Source organism: Anolis carolinensis, chromosome 4 (assembly GCF_035594765.1).
Source record: "Anolis carolinensis isolate JA03-04 chromosome 4, rAnoCar3.1.pri, whole genome shotgun sequence".
In the NCBI taxonomy this organism is placed as follows: domain Eukaryota; kingdom Metazoa; phylum Chordata; class Lepidosauria; order Squamata; family Dactyloidae; genus Anolis; species Anolis carolinensis.
In genome coordinates, this window is record NC_085844.1 from 144,741,590 (window position 1) to 144,759,917 (window position 18,328).

Consider the following 18,328-nt stretch of genomic DNA (forward strand, 5'->3'; position numbering starts at 1 on the left):
GGGCGGCGAAAGGAGCAGGCTTCGCCTCCCGGGGAGGGAAGGAGGGATCGCCTCCTCCCCTCCCCGGGCGGCGAAAGGAGCAGGCTTCGCCTCCCGGGGAGGGAAGGAGGGATCGCCTCCTCCCCTCCCCGGGCGGCGAAAGGAGCAGGCTTCGCCTCCCGGGGAGGGAAGGAGGGATCGCCTCCTCCCCTCCCCGGGCGGCGAAAGGAGCAGGCTTCGCCGCCCGGGGAGGGAAGGAGGGATCGCCTCCTCCCCTCCCCGGGCGGCGAAAGGAGCAGGCTTCGCCGCCCGGGGAGGGAAGGAGGGATCGCCTCCTCCCCTCCCCGGGCGGCGAAAGGAGCAGGCTTCGCCTCCCGGGGAGGGAAGGAGGGATCGCCTCCTCCCCTCCCCGGGCGGCGAAAGGAGCAGGCTTCGCCTCCCGGGGAGGGAAGGAGGGATCGCCTCCTCCCCTCCCCGGGCGGCGAAAGGAGCAGGCTTCGCCGCCCGGGGAGGGAAGGAGGGATCGCCTCCTCCCCTCCCCGGGCGGCGAAAGGAGCAGGCTTCGCCGCCCGGGGAGGGAAGGAGGGATCGCCTCCTCCCCTCCCCGGGCGGCGAAAGGAGCAGGCTTCGCCTCCCGGGGAGGGAAGGAGGGATCGCCTCCTCCCCTCCCCGGGCGGCGAAAGGAGCAGGCTTCGCCTCCCGGGGAGGGAAGGAGGGATCGCCTCCTCCCCTCCCCGGGCGGCGAAAGGAGCAGGCTTCGCCGCCCGGGGAGGGAAGGAGGCGATCCCTCCTCCCCTCCCCGGGCGGCGAAAGAAGCAGGCTTCGCCGCCCGGGGAGGGAAGGAGGGATCGCCTCCTCCCCTCCCCGGGCGGCGAAAGGAGCAGGCTTCGCCGCCCGGGGAGGGAAGGAGGGATCGCCTCCTCCCCTCCCCGGGCGGCGAAAGGAGCAGGCTTCGCCGCCCGGGGAGGGAAGGAGGGATCGCCTCCTCCCCTCCCCGGGCGGCGAAAGGAGCAGGCTTCGCCGCCCGGGGAGGGAAGGAGGGATCGCCTCCTCCCCTCCCCGGGCGGCGAAAGGAGCAGGCTTCGCCGCCCGGGGAGGGAAGGAGGGATCGCCTCCCCCCCTCCCCGGGCGGCGAAAGGAGCAGGCTTCGCCTCCCGGGGAGGGAAGGAGGGATCGCCTCCTCCCCTCCCCGGGCGGCGAAAGGAGCAGGCTTCGCCTCCCGGGGAGGGAAGGAGGGATCGCCTCCTCCCCTCCCCGGGCGGCGAAAGGAGCAGGCTTCGCCGCCCGGGGAGGGAAGGAGGGATCGCCTCCTCCCCTCCCCGGGCGGCGAAAGGAGCAGGCTTCGCCTCCCGGGGAGGGAAGGAGGGATCGCCTCCTCCCCTCCCCGGGCGGCGAAAGGAGCAGGCTTCGCCGCCCGGGGAGGGAAGGAGGGATCGCCTCCTCCCCTCCCCGGGCGGCGAAAGGAGCAGGCTTCGCCGCCCGGGGAGGGAAGGAGGGATCGCCTCCTCCCCTCCCCGGGCGGCGAAAGGAGCAGGCTTCGCCTCCCGGGGAGGGAAGGAGGGATCGCCTCCTCCCCTCCCCGGGCGGCGAAAGGAGCAGGCTTCGCCTCCCGGGGAGGGAAGGAGGGATCGCCTCCTCCCCTCCCCGGGCGGCGAAAGGAGCAGGCTTCGCCTCCCGGGGAGGGAAGGAGGGATCGCCTCCTCCCCTCCCCGGGCGGCGAAAGGAGCAGGCTTCGCCGCCCGGGGAGGGAAGGAGGGATCGCCTCCTCCCCTCCCCGGGCGGCGAAAGGAGCAGGCTTCGCCGCCCGGGGAGGGAAGGAGGGATCGCCTCCTCCCCTCCCCGGGCGGCGAAAGGAGCAGGCTTCGCCTCCCGGGGAGGGAAGGAGGGATCGCCTCCTCCCCTCCCCGGGCGGCGAAAGGAGCAGGCTTCGCCTCCCGGGGAGGGAAGGAGGGATCGCCTCCTCCCCTCCCCGGGCGGCGAAAGGAGCAGGCTTCGCCGCCCGGGGAGGGAAGGAGGCGATCCCTCCTCCCCTCCCCGGGCGGCGAAAGAGGGAGCCACAAGGCCAGGGCGCACTGGTCGGGCGGCGGGGCACCGTCAGAGCGGTGCCCCGCCTCCCTCCCAGCCTGACGGCGCCCCCCGGGACCTGCGCCCGAGGCGGCGGCGTCACTGGCCTTTATGGTGGGGCCGGCCCTGATGGTGATGATGTTTTCACTACCTTCCCTATCGGGTCATTATGCTGTTTTTGTATTTTGTGTTTTTAATTTGTCTGTTATATCTGAGTGTTATGCTGATATTGTTTTTACTTACTTACATTGGTTTTAACTGTCATATTTTGTTTCTGTTTTGGGCTTGGCCCCCATGTTAGCCACCCCGAGTCCCTTTGGGGAGATGATGGCAGGATAGAAAAATAAATTATTATTATTATTATTATTATTATTATTATTATTATTATTATTAAACAAATGTGACTTGTTCAAATCATTAATTGAGTTTCTGGGCTGAGGAGTCATACTTGTTTAATCAATTGTTGAATGGTAACTCCACACATAGATTCAGTTGATTCTTAGGATTTCATCACATTGATGAGATCCTCCGTGCCAATTCACACCTCCACCAATGGGGCTGCGGGTCCTAGCCAACACCCTACAGGGCCAATTGGAAAACAGTGTGGCAATTTTCAGTTGTTCTGTACTGCTTCTTCTTTTTGTCAAATGTACTATATATAAGCCCATGTGTTCACCGTTGGGGTATGTCAAGTACTTTGAACACTAGCTCTGCTGATAATCTTTCTGGTCAGGAAGAATAAAAACCTCTGCTTTTGCCTTCATTCCCATCTGTGTCCTGATTTGATCTTCTGGCTGTTTAGGACTTCAGGCTTTGGAACATCATGATTTAGGGGAGCTGAAATCACACAACATTCAGACTATGAAATATCTGTCCATCAATCCATATCTGAAGTGTTTAGCCCTCATCTCATCCCACATCTGGCACAACCCAGGTCCCTGTCATTGACTTAGCAGTTATTTCAACCACTCCAGGTTGTGGGGCCTTAAATTTCACTCCCAAAGCCAAGCATTAGTTGCATGTTACCATTTACATCTTGTTTCAGCCTTTGTAACCATGGAAGAAACAACAGTGAGTTCAGAACAGACGCAGAACTTTATTTAGGTATAATAAAAAAGGGATCTGGGGGTAGGACACTTTTCACTTTGAGACCTTCCTCTCTTCATACAGAGATGGTGGCCCACAACATCTAACAACCCATAAGCAAGAAGTTTCTGATTCCCCTTCAGAAGTGAAGGAATTGTTCTTTAAGTGATGAAATTCCTTACGGCTCATTAAAGCTAATAAGTGAATGAGAGCATTAGGTTTTGATTCTGTGGGTTATTGTTTTCCTCGGCTTCCAAGAGGCTGAATAGTTTATGCAATTCACGAACAGTCAATAGTTATAGCAACTGTTAGAAATAGAGAAAGTGGGCAATGTTACATTATCTGGGGTTTTCAGTCCACCTTTGCAAGATGATGAGAACAGTGACTGCTTTGCTTATATCTGCTGAACAAGGATTAGAGAGAAAAATGTGGAATTGACTGGAATTACTGTCTCTCATTGTCATGTAGAATTGATAGACTACATTTTCAAAAGATGCAATCAACTGTAACCACTACTATATTCTCACTTAATTAGATTATGAATACTGGCAAACATAATTTTTAGAAATAAAATATGAGAGCTTTATGGATAATTTATGTAAATTGACATGAAAGCTCTAGCAATCAGCTTGACATTTTGAGCTGTATGTGTCGGTAGAGGACTTCCTTGGCTGATCTGCTTAGCTGGAAAGCAATCACATATGCAGCCCTCTATGTTCAGCTTGACTGGTTTATTCTCTGATAAGAACCTTTTATATGTCTTCTTTTTTCCTCCCTGCAATGACTGCTCTGATCATTTCTTAATAATGTATTAAAACACCATTTCATTCAAGGCATTTTTAATGGCTTAGGCTGGCTTCCTGCCCTGCCTTTACCAACTGGGTGTAGGTTCCCAAATGCTACAAAGATGTTCTCTGACTCAGTCATGAAATGTGCAAGTACTGAAGAAATCTGGTGCCTACAGGGCTAACCTAATCTGAGGGGCAAATTAAGCAGTTGCTTCTGATGCCAGCCTTTTAAAGATTCAGCTGTGTAAATGCCTCAGTAAAAGAATATCTGTGAATACATTTTTGAAGGGGAGACACAAAGGTAATTTATCTATTTCATTGACCAGATCAAGACTATCTCTAGTTTTTCTGAAACCCTCAGCAATGCAATAATATGTTTGTTCCCTTGCTTCATTTGTGGGACTTTGTTAGTAGGTAATGGCATCTTCTGAATCTGGTTGTCATTTGATGATCCCAAAATAGATATGCAGCAATTTAAACAATGAGAATTAAATCAGAACGCTGTGGTGGACACAATTATTGTGAAGGCAGTGATGAGCAGTAACTATTTCCACACCAGTCCCATTTCTGTACGAACTTCACCCTGGGTAGAGATTTCTAAGGACTTCATCAGACGGAGCTGGGGAAAATGGTGAAAAGCAGAGGAAACCGTCTTCTTTTCATGTTGTTCTCTCTTTAAAAGAAGAAAATTTACTTGCCCCCATTAGACAGGATCGCCTCCTCCCAAGTCAACCATCAGCTTAGAGGAGACAGAAAGTATCAATCTTTCCACGACACCACTTCTTTCCGTGGGCTCTTTTCCTTTCCCTCTCAATCTCCTTACTCTCAATTGTGGCAGTCCAAAACATACTAGGCACTACAATTCAACAAGGGTAAATTTGATAGATCTCATCCCATTTGCTTCCCCTCACTTCCTCCTATTTCCACTCACACCAAGACACTTTCTAACCAGCTCCAGTTCCCCCATTTCCCTACACTTCAGAGACAGTTCACAGACTAGGCAGCACAGACAAGAGGTGGAAGTCCCCTTGCATTGTATGATGGGATCTGTGTTTCTTCATCTATGAACTGCTTTAGAAGAGTGTGGAAACAGGGGCCTTCAGTATGATGAAGGACCTCGCCACACAGCTCTATCGAGCTGTGCCATTGTGCTGCAAAAAGGAAGGTCACAGGGCTACTCATGGCACTTCACACACACTTCCTCCTTCCTCCATCAAAGGATAGGGATGGGACAGGATGCATTGGCACCCTGTCCCTGTCCCTTGTTGGAGTATGGTTGTATTTGTATGAAATGTAAATCAAGTGTTTACTGCTGATGAGCTAGTGTGTGTATTTTCAGTAATGAAATAGTTAACAGCAGGCTAGTTTTGACTGACAGCCTGTTGTGATTGTTATGACCTATCAGGATTGATTTCCTGCCTTTGAGGGTTGGAACTTCCTCCGATCTGAGGAATGCTGTTTATCTTATCTTCTGTGTTCGGCGTGAGCTCTCTCGGAGGATGGACTGAGAACTGAATGGCTCCGTTGCCGAAGAGACACTGCCATGTGTCTGGGACTTATGGCAATTGACTTTGTTTATAGCTATGTAAATAAAGATTTATAACCGTTGTATTTCCAACTGAACCTCCGGCTGCTGGAATTCTGTTGGCCAGTGCTGTTTCTCCTCAAGAGAAGTCAGCCTGCAGAAGAAAGGGGGCGGTGAGACCAGAATGATGATTTTTGGAATCCACTCTGCTACCCATCATCCCCTGTCATCCCTACCAGATGGCAGAGAGGGCAGCAATGCACATTGCCACACCACCCTTTCTGCCATCATATGGCAGAAAGGGGAGGAAAATGCAGGTAGCTCAATTGGAGCTATCCAAACTACACTTTCCTCCCTGTAGTGGTGGAGAAAGTGCCTTTTGATGTTTGCCCTCCACTTTGTGAGGAATGTGGGTGGGGCATGCTGTACATCATGTGATGGTACACGGCAGGCCCTGTCCTTGCAGCAATTAAAAGCGGCAAAACAGGGCAAAAACGCCCATGTGAGGAGGTCCAAGGCCGTAAGTCTGTGCCCTGGTTCTTTTCTACTTTCTGTTTGCTCTTTTTCTCCACTAGCCTTGATTTTTTCTTTCTTTCGGGTATTTCCTTTCCTCCAGCATGGTTCTCATTTACACTTCCCAGGTGCTATGTACAGTACTCCTCTCCAGCTTTATCAAGCATCAAGTTTAAGTCTCATAGGAATGCCTATTCTCATCTTCCAAATCCAAACATGTTTCCATATTATACAAATAATCAAGTATGCTCCTGTTAATTTCCCACAGAGAATGCTCCTTTTAAAGTTGCTTTATACAGATAAAAGGAAAAAAAAGAATTGAGCTTTATTAAATATTCAGCCAGTTTTGAATATAGCCATGACCTCCTTCTTTATCATCATTTCACTATGATTTTGTTTTCCTCACAGAATTTTTATGCTCTTAACAGATGAGAGTAGATGTGGCTATTGATCTAGAACAGTTACAGGCAGTCCCTGAGTTACAAACAATAGTTAAAAACGGGGTGGGACAACAGGAAGTGAGAGAAATTACCCCTCAGAAGGGAAATTCACTCCTGAAAGTGTTATCACGGGGAAAAGGTATCTCCACTGAAGCTTTATCACTATCCTTGTTTTCACAACAAACCATAATCAAATTATCACAGGGACAGAAAGTGAAGTGAAATCCTCTGACAGGAGCACAGACAATAAAACAAAATTTGGCTGGAGTTAAAAATGTACCTGTTCTGACTTACATACAAATTCAACTTAAAAACAAACCTACAGAACCTGTATTGTTCATAACTTGGGGGCTGCCTATAATGGGAGGTCCACAGAGATCTTGCCTCAGACATGAATAATTGCCCAACTGCATCTATGTTAAACCTCATGCTCATAGCCTATCTACAAAATGGAAACAATCATATCGACCTAATGTAGGATGAAGGCTGATCTAAGGATTATTGAACTCATGCAGCAAGAGTGATGTGTATGCTTAAGAAAATACTTTTGAGGAACAAGTTAGTATTTGCAAATAGATCTAAGGGTTGCTTGTTTCTAAATGTGTGCAGAAGTCTATCATCTTTGACACAGATTTTTTCCCAAATAGTCACTTAAGAGTGCAGTGTTGCCTATTTCTTTTCAAACCTTATTGCTGAATGCAATGGGACTTATACTTGGTATGTGAATATAGTATGGACTGCAGATTGAAAGATGAAGTGACTCCAAGAGAGACTGTGTTTCCCTTCCAACTGCCTTTCTTTCCCCTTCCTTTCTCCTTCCATCTTCCCCCATCACACATGCAGACTTCCCTTCCTGCTCCCAATGCAAGGAAATGCAAGATCCAATTGCAGCAAAAAGCTACTTCCAGCCATGCTTGCTTGTGTTGTTCTAATCTTTTCATTTGAGAGCTGCCTCAGATCAAGATTGTCACTCTGATAAAAATGACATTTGATGTGGCAAACCTTGGTATGTATATGTGCAATTCAAAGATCAGTGCATTACTCTACAATACTGAATCAGTAAGGTTCATAATTTGATGCACAGGTTACAAAAATCATTAACTATGATTTGATTTGGTTTTAAAACATGCTCAGGATCCCTACACAAAGCATGTCAAATTTCAGGTGTCTAGATAATAATAATAATTATTATTATTATTATTATTATTTATTTATTTATTTATTTATACCCCGCCACCATCTCCCCACGGGGACTCGGGGCGGCTCACAATGTTACAGAAGTAACAACACAGAAACAATTAGCACAATATACACAGGTTAAAACTCAATAAGGTAATAAAACAAAAGTTAAAACAAAAGTTAATACAACAGTAATAATATCAAACAACCACCAATACAATTCAGTCAACCTCATAGGTGGGGGGACTGTAGCAACAATATAAAGATAGAACCATTAGATTAAAAAACCCAGATAAGAGGGACCTAGTAAATTCAGAATAGAATTATAATGAGGCTGGTCATCCATCATAGTCTTCAAGCTATGGTAGAATCTCTCAAGTAGACAGATGTCTCTATTGTGTCTTTCTCTGGTTCTTCTCTCCCTTTTGCATCTATCTACCTGTCTTTCATCCCAAGGTGCATCTATACTGTAGAATTAATGTAGTCTGGCACAATTTTAACTGCTATGGTTCAATACTATGTCATCATAGGCATTGTAGTTTGGTTAGGCACAAGAACTCATTGGCAGAGAAAGCAAAAGACCTTATCAAACTACAACTCCCATGATTTTATAACACTGAGCTCTGGCAGCTAAGTTGGAGTCAAACTGCACTAAGTCTGCAGTGTAGCTGGACCCCTCAGTTACATTTATAAGAACTGAATCCACAGTTCAGTATTTGGAATTCTATGAGTGTTACTCATTTTTACATATACACAGTAATTCAGGTCTGAGTGAAGCCCTATTTCTAATCATCCCATCACTTTCCATCATGTGCAAGTCCCTCAAGTTCAAGCATTTGCTTCAGTGCAAGATTGAGCCGTGCTGAAAAATATCCCTTAAAACAGTAACTCCAACTCTTCCTTCCAGTATTGCTTCTGTTTTAGGAAACTGGAAAGCAGACGAAGTAACTGGAAAATTGGAGTGAATCAGAAACTATGGGTAGACAAACTGAATAGAAATTGCAGGGCACTGGGGACTCAGTGACAGGAAAATTATGGAGAACTCAATAGAGGTCAGTGTTAGGATCCATTAACATAATTATTAATCACTTGGAAGAAGTAAGTTGAATTGCCATGTGCAGCCTATATGCAGCTAGACGATGGGGTAAGCTGACAATGTAATTTATGTAATATAACTGCTTCCATCATTTAAATAATGTAGAATTTAATGCATTTATTGAACCAGAGGTAACCCAGATTTGGGGGAGTGTACCAAAAGTTAAGACTAAAACTTTGAGCAGTGCTATCTGAGAACTGGGCTGTAGTTTTACTTCTACTCCTGTGAACTTAGAAATCAGTCACTACCCACTTGGACAGGTGATGGTAGGTGTCGTGGCCTGACTGTGGATGTTAACCAGAATCTTGCTTCCTTCTTCTCCTATAAAAAGTAACTGATATTTGCAGATTCCCTAGATTCAGCTAGCCATGGATTAAACCATTTGTAGTCACAGAATGGAATAACAATAGAGGTTTCCTATATACCAAAAAGAGCTTGGTCCAAATCCTTACTTAACAATGACTCTTTTAAAAAGTTTTTTATTGATACATCAATTTAAATAACAAACTTTTGCCATACAAGTCTTATCTTGATATACATTATTCCAAAAATAATTATATGTTACTTTATACAAAAAACTCTTAACAATGAAACTCATAATGCAACCATGAGATAGTTACTTTTTCTCAGTCTAACCTACTTCACATGGTTACTGTAGAAAAAAATTGGATAATTCTATTTATGGTGTTCACAGCTCCTGGAAAAACTTCAAAATATAAAGTGTTAAAGAAAAATACTGAGCACATTACTAATGAGCCATTAATTTCTAGTCCTTCTGCAATTAAAAATCAGAATGCTTTTTGAAAAGCATTTGTTGACGCTATATCTTTTACCTTATAATTGTAATGGAGATAAAAGCTTATGAGCTAACTGAGACACTAACTCAATCACAGGTGATTTTGAGCAGCATTTCCACATAGTATTATATTCAAGTACATGCAAGCTTCCCAAGATGATCTCTTTTTCCATGCAAAATTTTCAAAGTTATAAATCAAATTGTTTTCAGCAATGATTAGTCCAAGGCCAATTGCGTTGTAAAACCATTTTTAAGTATAGCAATTTATAGTTGATTTCAAAGAACACATCAACCCCTGAGTTGAGAATTTTTGTGAAGACAGTTTTCCTTTTGACTGCCCTGATCAAAGCTCCATTAAATAGCTTGGTGAGAAGACAGGAAAGCTTGGAGAAGATCATGATGCTGGGGCAAAAGGAAGGAAAAAGGAAGAGGGGCTGGCCAAGGGCAAGATGGATGGATGGTATCCTTGAAGTAACTGGCTTGACCTTGAAGGAGCTGGGGATGGTGATGGCCGACAGGAAGCTCTGGTGTGGACTGGTCCATGAGGTTACGAAAAGTCGGGAGCAACTGAACGAATGAACAACAAATACTTTGGTGTCCAAGGCAGAGCAACAAATGGCACATAAATACCCAAGCCAGTGCACAGTAGCAAGGCAGTTTATTTTAGCCAATGAAGCCAAAATATAAAAAATGCAAATAAATAAGAAAATATAAATGTAAAAAATACAAACAAGCAAGTAAATAAAAATACAAAGGAGCTCCATTTCATAGTTACCTACATCTGCTGCCTGAGAAGACCCTCCTCCTTTTCTAATGGTAGCTTGAGTGATACTCACAACTAGATTAAAGATTTCTATTTCTGCCTGTCAGTGGTGCATCTGATAAAGATACCATTTTACGCCCTCCATTTGTCAGCAGCAATATGCAATGAAACGAGAATATATGTGCCTGTGGATGGCTATCCAGCCTAGTATAAGTGCCTATACATCACATTAAGGAAAACACAAATGACACCTCGAAGTCAGCAGATACTATTTTCAGTGTTGCTAGATAAACTCACGAGAATGCCTCAACCTTCTGTTTGCTGACAAACATATCAAATCTGTGAGAAGATGTGGGGATTCTGTTGAAGTAGATTAGCATAATCATATCCTCCAATGGTGCCAATTTGACATGAACATTCCCAGTTAATACATCTCACTTTTTCAGTTATTTAATAAAGTCCCAGTATCTCTCTCTCCTTCAGTTCTTTGTCCTCAACAGTGGTGAACTGGGTCTAAAATATACTGGTAATATACATAAATACAAACTGTACTAAATGTAAAAATAGCTTGAATTGGGGATAGTGTGCACCTCTGAATGAATGGCTGAAGAATGAATGGGTTAGAAGACGAAAAGCAAATTGAACTGAATCCCGACCAAACAGAGAGGATTGCCAATAAGGGTCGTAATCTAGGGATAGAATTGTGTCAACCAGTCCATTCCCCCTGAAAGACTATATTCACAGTTTGGGAGTGCACCTGGATCTGTCTCTCCAAATGTCAGCCCAAGTTGATGTGACGGTCAGGAATGCTCACTACCAGCTTTGACTAATATGGAAGCTGTGCCCCTTCCTTGAATTGGAGGACCTAAAGATGGTAGTGCACACACTGGTAATCTCAAGGTTGGACTTTCCAATGCACTTTACATTGGGCTACCTTTATACTAAGTTCAAAAGATCCAATTAGATCAAAACACAGAAGCCAGATTGGTTAATTACATGGACATCCAGGATTGATTATATTAAACCTACACTAAAGTCACTCCACTACCTGCCAATTAGTTTCCAAAGTCTGAAATATTGGTGTTGACCTTTAAAGCCTAGTTGTTTACAAGATGACTTTCTCCTGTACAATCTACCCCAAACATTTAGTCCTCTGGCGGGCATTTACTCCAACAAGCCAGAACCCAACTGGCAATAGTCATCCAGGGGACATTTTAATCAATTGCCCCCAAGACTATGGAATGACCTGTCAGACGAGTTCTGTCAGCTAAATCATCTGTCAGAATTGAAGACACAATTGAAAACGCATCTCTTCCAGCAGGCCAGTGAATTTTAAGTTGTAAATTTTAATCTGGATTTTATTAGTAGATTTTAACTTGTATTTTAACTCTGTGTATTTGTGGTATGTTTTTAATGGTGTTTTATCTCTTGTTTTATTGATGTTGTATCCCATCTTGAGTTGCAAAGAGAGCAAGTAATAAATTTATAATAATAATAATAATTGAAATTGTAATTTTTTAAAAATTAAAATAGTGAATATTTTAAAATAGTTTACTCATACTGAACACTTTTCATGTAGTTCAAAGGCATATTTCATGCAGTCCACTAGATTAAGAGCAAAAGAGTAATCATTGCAAAGATGATTGTGCGATTTTTTTCAGTCATTGCTTCTACATCCGATTCTCCTAACAATTCTTTTTCAATGGATTGGACAGCAACATGTATGAGTTGCAAAACTATGGCCAATGCAATGAAAAGTATTCACTGTCTTTGAAATGTATGCAATAGTTCGATACAAAGTTCACTCTGGCTGCATGTCACAATACCAGCTGGGATGCCCCAGCTAAGCTTCATTACCCAGTCACAATAGTAAGAATCTAGGAGCCTCCGGTGGCCTAGGGGATAAAAGCCTTGTGACTTGAAGGTTGGGTTGCTGACCTGAAGGCTGCCAGGTTTGAATCCCACCCGGGGAGAGCGTGGATGAGCTCCCTCTATCAGCTCCAGCTCCATGCGGGGACATGAGAGAAGCCTCCCACAAGGATGGTAAAACATCAAAACATCCGGGCATCCCCTGGGCAATGTCCTTGCCAACAGCCAATTTTCTCACTTCAGAAGCAACTCCGGTTGCTCCTGACATGAAAAAAAGTAAGAATCTGAGACTATATAATGCATGCATTGGCATCACATAACAGAAATTAGAATTATTTATTTTGGAGTTACGTATTATATTCTTAAATATAAAGTATCAAAAATGATTTTTTAAAAATTAAAATAGTAATACAGCATAAATTGTAATTGTGTAAGTAGTAATATTAGCACTTCTATTATAGTTTCAAGATATTCAAAACTCATTAACATTTTTAACATATTGTCTAATGTTTATGGGGAACCATTTTTTATCAGGCAAGCTTTTTGTGTGTGTCAGGAGCAACTTGAGAAACTGAAAGTCACTTCTGGTGTGCGATAATTGACCGTCTGCAAGGACATTGCCCAGAGGACGCCCAGGTGTTTTGATGTTTTACAATCCTTGTGGGAGGCTTCTCTCATGTCCCCACATGGAGCTGGAGCTGATAAAGGGAGCACATCCGCACTCTCCTCAGGTTGGATTCGAACTGGTAACCTTCTGGTCAGTAACCCAAACATCAAGTCATCAGTCCTGCTGGCAGAAGGGTTTAACCCACTGCACCATTGGTGTTCCTTTCAGGCAAGCTGCAACTTTGGCAAGTCCACTACTGGTCCTCACGTTATTTAAATTGCTGCAAATTGAGCACTCAAGTTATTCAGTAGAGGGAGTTACTATTTGGGAATACAACTTCCCTGGAAGTATCCAGCATGGCCAGTTGTCACCAGGTATGTTGGGTAGTTTATAGGGAGTTTCTACACAAAAGGTCATTTTGGGCAGATTTGACTGAAACCACTGTCCAACAGCATCTGGCAGGGAACAGCTGCCATCCTGCACTCAACCAGCAGTGTTTACTTCTATCTATATATATATATAAGAGTGATGGCATCACGGCAATTCACAAAACAACAAAAGTACAGGCCCCCCAACCTCAAAATTTGACAACACAACCCATCATCCACGCCTCAAGGTTGATACAACAAAAAGAAAAGAAAAATAAAGTCCTAATTAGAAGGAGAGCAATACTTTTTTTTATCCAATTGCTGCCAGTTTAGAGGGCTAATCTCTGCCCACTTGGTTGCCTAGCAACCATGGGACAGCCAGGTTTCAGTTAGGGGACAGGCAGATTTAGGCCTCACTTAGAGTTCTTCCACAGATTATCTAATTTGCACTGGATTATATGGCAGTGTAGACTCAAGGCCCTTCAACACAGCTATATAACCCATTTATAATCTTATATTATCTGCTTTGCACTGGATTATCTTGACTCCACACTGCCCTATAATCCACTTCAGTGTGCATTTTATACAGCTGTGAAGAAGGAGCCTCATATAATCCAGTTCTGAGCAGATAATATAAGATTAGAAATATACAGTAGAGTCTCACTTATCCAACGTAAACAGGCTGGCAGGATAAGTGAATATGTTGGATAATAAGAAGGGATTCAGGAAAAGCCAATTAAACATCAAATTAGGTAATCGTTATACAAATTAAGCACCAAAACATCATATTATACAACAAATTTGACACAAAAAGTAGTTCCATGCGCAGTAATGCTATGTAGTATTTACAGTAGAGTCTCACTTATCCAACACTCGCTTATCCAACGTTCTGGATTATCCAACGCATTTTTGTAGTCAATGCTTTCAATATATCGTGATATTTTGGTGCTAAATTCATAAATACAGTAATTACTATATAGCATTACTGTGTACTGAACTACTTTTCTGACAAATTTGTTGTCTAACATGATGTTTTGGTGCTTAATTTGTAAAATCATAACTTAATTTGATGTTTAATAGGGTTATCCTTAATTCCTCATTATCCAACATATTCGCTTATCCAACGTTCTGCCGGCCCGTTTATGTTGGATAAGTGAGACTCTACTGTACTTTATTTACAAATTTACCACTAAAATATCACAATGAATTTAAAACACTGACTACAAAAACATTGATTATGAAAAGGCAGACTGCATTGGATAATCCAGAACATTGTATAAGCGAATGTTGGATAAGTGAGATTCTTCTTTAATATGAAATAATTACTGGGATAGAATAATGCAGAACAATATAATCTCTAAAACCAGGACAGTAAATAAACAGGGGAATTCCACACAGGAAACAATCAGGGCCAGCTAACACCTCCCAACAAAGTATTCCCATCATCAAAGTCTGGCAAATCCTGTTTTCTCAGGGCCACAGACAGTAGAAGCACATAAAATATCGCAAACAACACCACTCTGAAAACAAGGGAATTCCAGACAGGAAACAATCAGGGCCAGCTAACACCTCCCAACAAAGGATTCCCATCATCAAAGTCTGGAAAATCCTCTGTTTTCTCAGGGCCACAGACAGTAGAAGCACATAAAATATCGCAAACAACACCACTCTGAAAACAAGGGAATTCCAGACAGGAAACAATCAGGGCCAGCTAACACCTCCCAACAAAAAATTCACTCAGGGAGGAAACAGCCAGGCTTTAAAGCTGCAAGGCCATTACATCCTAATCATTTTTCCTAATTGCAACATTCATACTTGCCTCCAACAAACAAAAAAAACCAATCAGAAATATTGTATATTTACAATCTTTAGGAAATAATATCCCCTGATGGCGCAGCGTATTAAAGCGCTGAACTGCTGAACTTCTGGACCGAAAGGCCACAGGTTTGAATTGGGGGAGCGGAGAGAGCCCCCACTGTTAGCCCCAGCTTCTGCCAACCCAGAAGTTCGAAAACATGCAAATGTGAGTGCATCAATAGGTACTGCTCCGGCGGGAAGGTAACGCCGCTCCATGTAGTCATCCCACATGACCTTGGAGGAGTCTACGGACAACGCCGGCTCTTCGGCTTAGAAATGGAAATGAGCACCAACCTCCAGAGTCAGACACGACTGGACTTAATGTCTGGGGAAAACCTTTACCCTTTACCTTAACTACCACCAATTCCTCAATACTTTATTTCCCATACCACCATATTTCGCCACAGCAACGTGTGGCCGAGCACAGCTAGTTATATAATAAGTGAAGACTTGTATATGCTATTTTTTTCGGCAGCCTTACCTTCCCATCTTGTTCATCCCTTCCTTCTGCTCTCTTCTGGCAGTCAGCCTTACACACTGTTAAAAAGGGGTTGATGCCCAGAAAACAAAACAAAGAGATAAATACCTGCAATTTAGGCACACACAAATGGTGAAAGTGGTTCCTCATGGAGCTCTTTTGCAATTAACTCAAAACTGAAAGTGGAGCTGATTGCAGTACAGTTGTGGCATTCCTGAGAACACTTGCCTTCAAGTTGTGTGAGAATATGCCAATTTCAAACCACAAAGGGAGTGGATGTATAACAGGAGGAAATATGGCACAAGTAACATAAAAGGAAGCAGACAAAATCAATGCTTAATTTTCAAAAAAAATATTTGTTAAGGCTCATAACTAGCTTTTTGTTGTTGATGATGGGAATGGGTGATTAATGAAGAGAGGATGTGCACTGGCAGCTACCGGCTTGATGGAATCTGATGGACTATTGAGTACATCTGATGACCATAGAACAAGCCTGTCCAACCTGTGGCCTTCAGGATGTTTGGGACTCCAACTCGCAGAAGCCCTAGCCAGCCTGTCCAGTCATCAGGAATTCTGAGAAGTGAAGTCCAAAAAAACCTGGAGGGCCACAGATGGCAAACCAAATGTCTTATGCCTCCTTGAAAATCAGCATCATTATTTAGTACATCCAATGGCCAGAAATTCTAACACTTACTCTTTGAGTCATGACTTCCAGAACATTCCAGCAAGCATAGTCAGTAGCTCTAGCATTTCTACTCCAAAAATAAAACTTCTCTAGATCTGCAAATGACTCAATAGAAAAACAGAGAGACACCTGTTATTATCATAAAATTGGGTTTCCTCATTTACTCCTGATTTCAGTTTTGCACTTTTTAAGTCTCAGTTACTAAGCATTCAAATACATATGCTGCTACATTGATGAAAAATGATGAACAAGCCTGATGAAGGAATAGCACGTGCATATTAATGGGCACTTGGGGAATCACCACATTGGGCTAGAAACTTCTGGGATGGTGGGAATAAAAAAGTGGCTTCCACAAGGTCATCAGTTTTCTAGCCTGGCAATTTGATATACACACAATAGAGAATGAGTGGCATTCTGCATTGCAGTTATGGGTTCCTAATCTAGAACCATGATTCAAATTCTACCCTGCTAAGTATTCATGATTGTGGAGCCATTGATATCCACAACTCACCTTATCTTCCAAGGAACTTTTTCAGCGGATGGAGATCTTATCTTCCTTACACCATGTCTTCAGTTCATGAGGGGCTATTTGAGGCATCCTGAATAACTGTACTTGATTATACCAGAGACCATCACTCAAAGTGATTCCCTGGGCTTAAGGTAATTTTTTTTAGTGGATCAGTTCCTTAGGTCAAGAATGTGATGCACTGGTGATATCTACAAAACAAAGTTGTAAAATATGTATGTAAGCTCACATCTCCCCTGGGGATTTGAGTACTCTAGGGTTGCAAAGAGGGTTGGACCTAGGAAGGCAAAGCCATTGGCAGATTATGTCCCCTTCATTTTAAGACAGTAAACATTGCCATGTACAACAAGCTTAAATCCTGTGATCACTGGTTCACAAGTAAATCCCACAGACACCCAATAAGGATTCCGCCTGAGTGGATGCATGCAATCTCTGTTTGGACAAGCCTGAGCTCAGTTCCAAGAAAAAATGTTTATGGGATACAATCTGGGTCTCAATTTCCTAATCTATATATATAAAAGGGTAATGAAATTTTGGCCTAGGACAAAACAACAAAACTACACATCCCAGAAACACTAAACTTGGCAGCACAACCCCTCATCCATGCCTCTATGTTCATACAACAAAAAGAAAAGAAAAATAAAGTCCTAATTAGAGGGAGAGGAATAATTGTTTTTATCCAATTGCTGCCAGTTAAAAGGCTAAGCTCCGCCCACTTAGTCTCCTAACAACCCACTCAGCCCAGGGGACAGGCAGAATTAGGCCTCACTTAGGCCTCTTCCCCACTGCCTATAAAATACAGATTAGCATATTTGAACTGGATTATATGGCAGTGTAGACTCAAGGCCCTTCCACACAGCTATATAACCCATTTATAATCTTATATTATCTGCTTTGAACTGGATTATCTTGACTCCACACTGCCATATAATCCACTTCAGTATGCAGTCGGACACAACTGGACTTAATGTCAGGAGAAAACCTTTACCCTTTACCTTAACTACCACCAATTCCTCAATACTTTCTCTCTCATACCACCATACTTCGCCACAGCAACGCGTGGCCGGGTACAGCTAGTATTAATATATATTTTATTCTCCAAGAAGGAGTAGAGACAACAGCAAAAGAAGCCATGAGCCAGATAATTAACCCTTGTGAATCTAATTTTGTCCATGACCTAGAGAGTCTCCATCCCTAATACATCAGTTTGCTCTGAATCATTAGGAAAAAAATAGCTGTTGTAAATCAAGGCTATGAAATAAGTAAAGAAATTCAGAGTCAGCTCCAATCTCAAATTCATTTGCTTTGAGGCTAGATCTGATTATTTTGTCTATGTGGGAGGGGGAAAAATATATCTCCTTGCCTATGTTTATTCATCTCTGCTCTACTCAGGGCAGTTTCACACAGCTCTTTAAAAATGTGATTGTTCCTGAGTCCTAGTCCATGCCCCCCCCCCAGAAAGTGCTTGCTTTTCTCTGGGGGGGGGGGTTCACATGCTCTGCAGGGCACCAGAACACAAAAGAAAACCCTTTTAAAAAGCCTTTAGGAAAGGAAAATAACTCACTCTGCAGCCATGTCCCCTTTTCCAGCATCCTCCTGGCTTGAACCGATGACGCACCAAGAGAAGGGGGGAGGAAAATTACTTTGGGCCCCCCTTCTCTTGGTGCATCATTGGTATGAGCCAGAAGAGCTCCGGAGAAAGGGAAATG

At 43.8% G+C, this 18,328-nt stretch overlaps 1 long non-coding RNA gene across 2 annotated transcripts in view; it reads right to left on the bottom strand.

Moving 5' to 3' along the window:
• The window catches only part of LOC103278637 (uncharacterized), a 39,769-nt gene extending 21,441 nt beyond the window's left edge, over positions 1-18,328 (bottom strand). The window contains exons 1-5 of one of the 2 annotated variants that reach the window (XR_010005301.1): positions 18,184-18,328; positions 16,605-16,810; positions 16,103-16,188; positions 15,412-15,467; positions 3,120-4,590 (exon numbers count right to left, since the gene is read on the bottom strand). This is a non-coding gene — a long non-coding RNA (uncharacterized LOC103278637). Of the gene's footprint in view, positions 1-3,119; positions 4,591-15,411; positions 15,468-16,102; positions 16,189-16,604; positions 16,811-18,183 lie in introns of those variants that run through there. The other variant, XR_010005302.1, reaches the window with a different exon arrangement.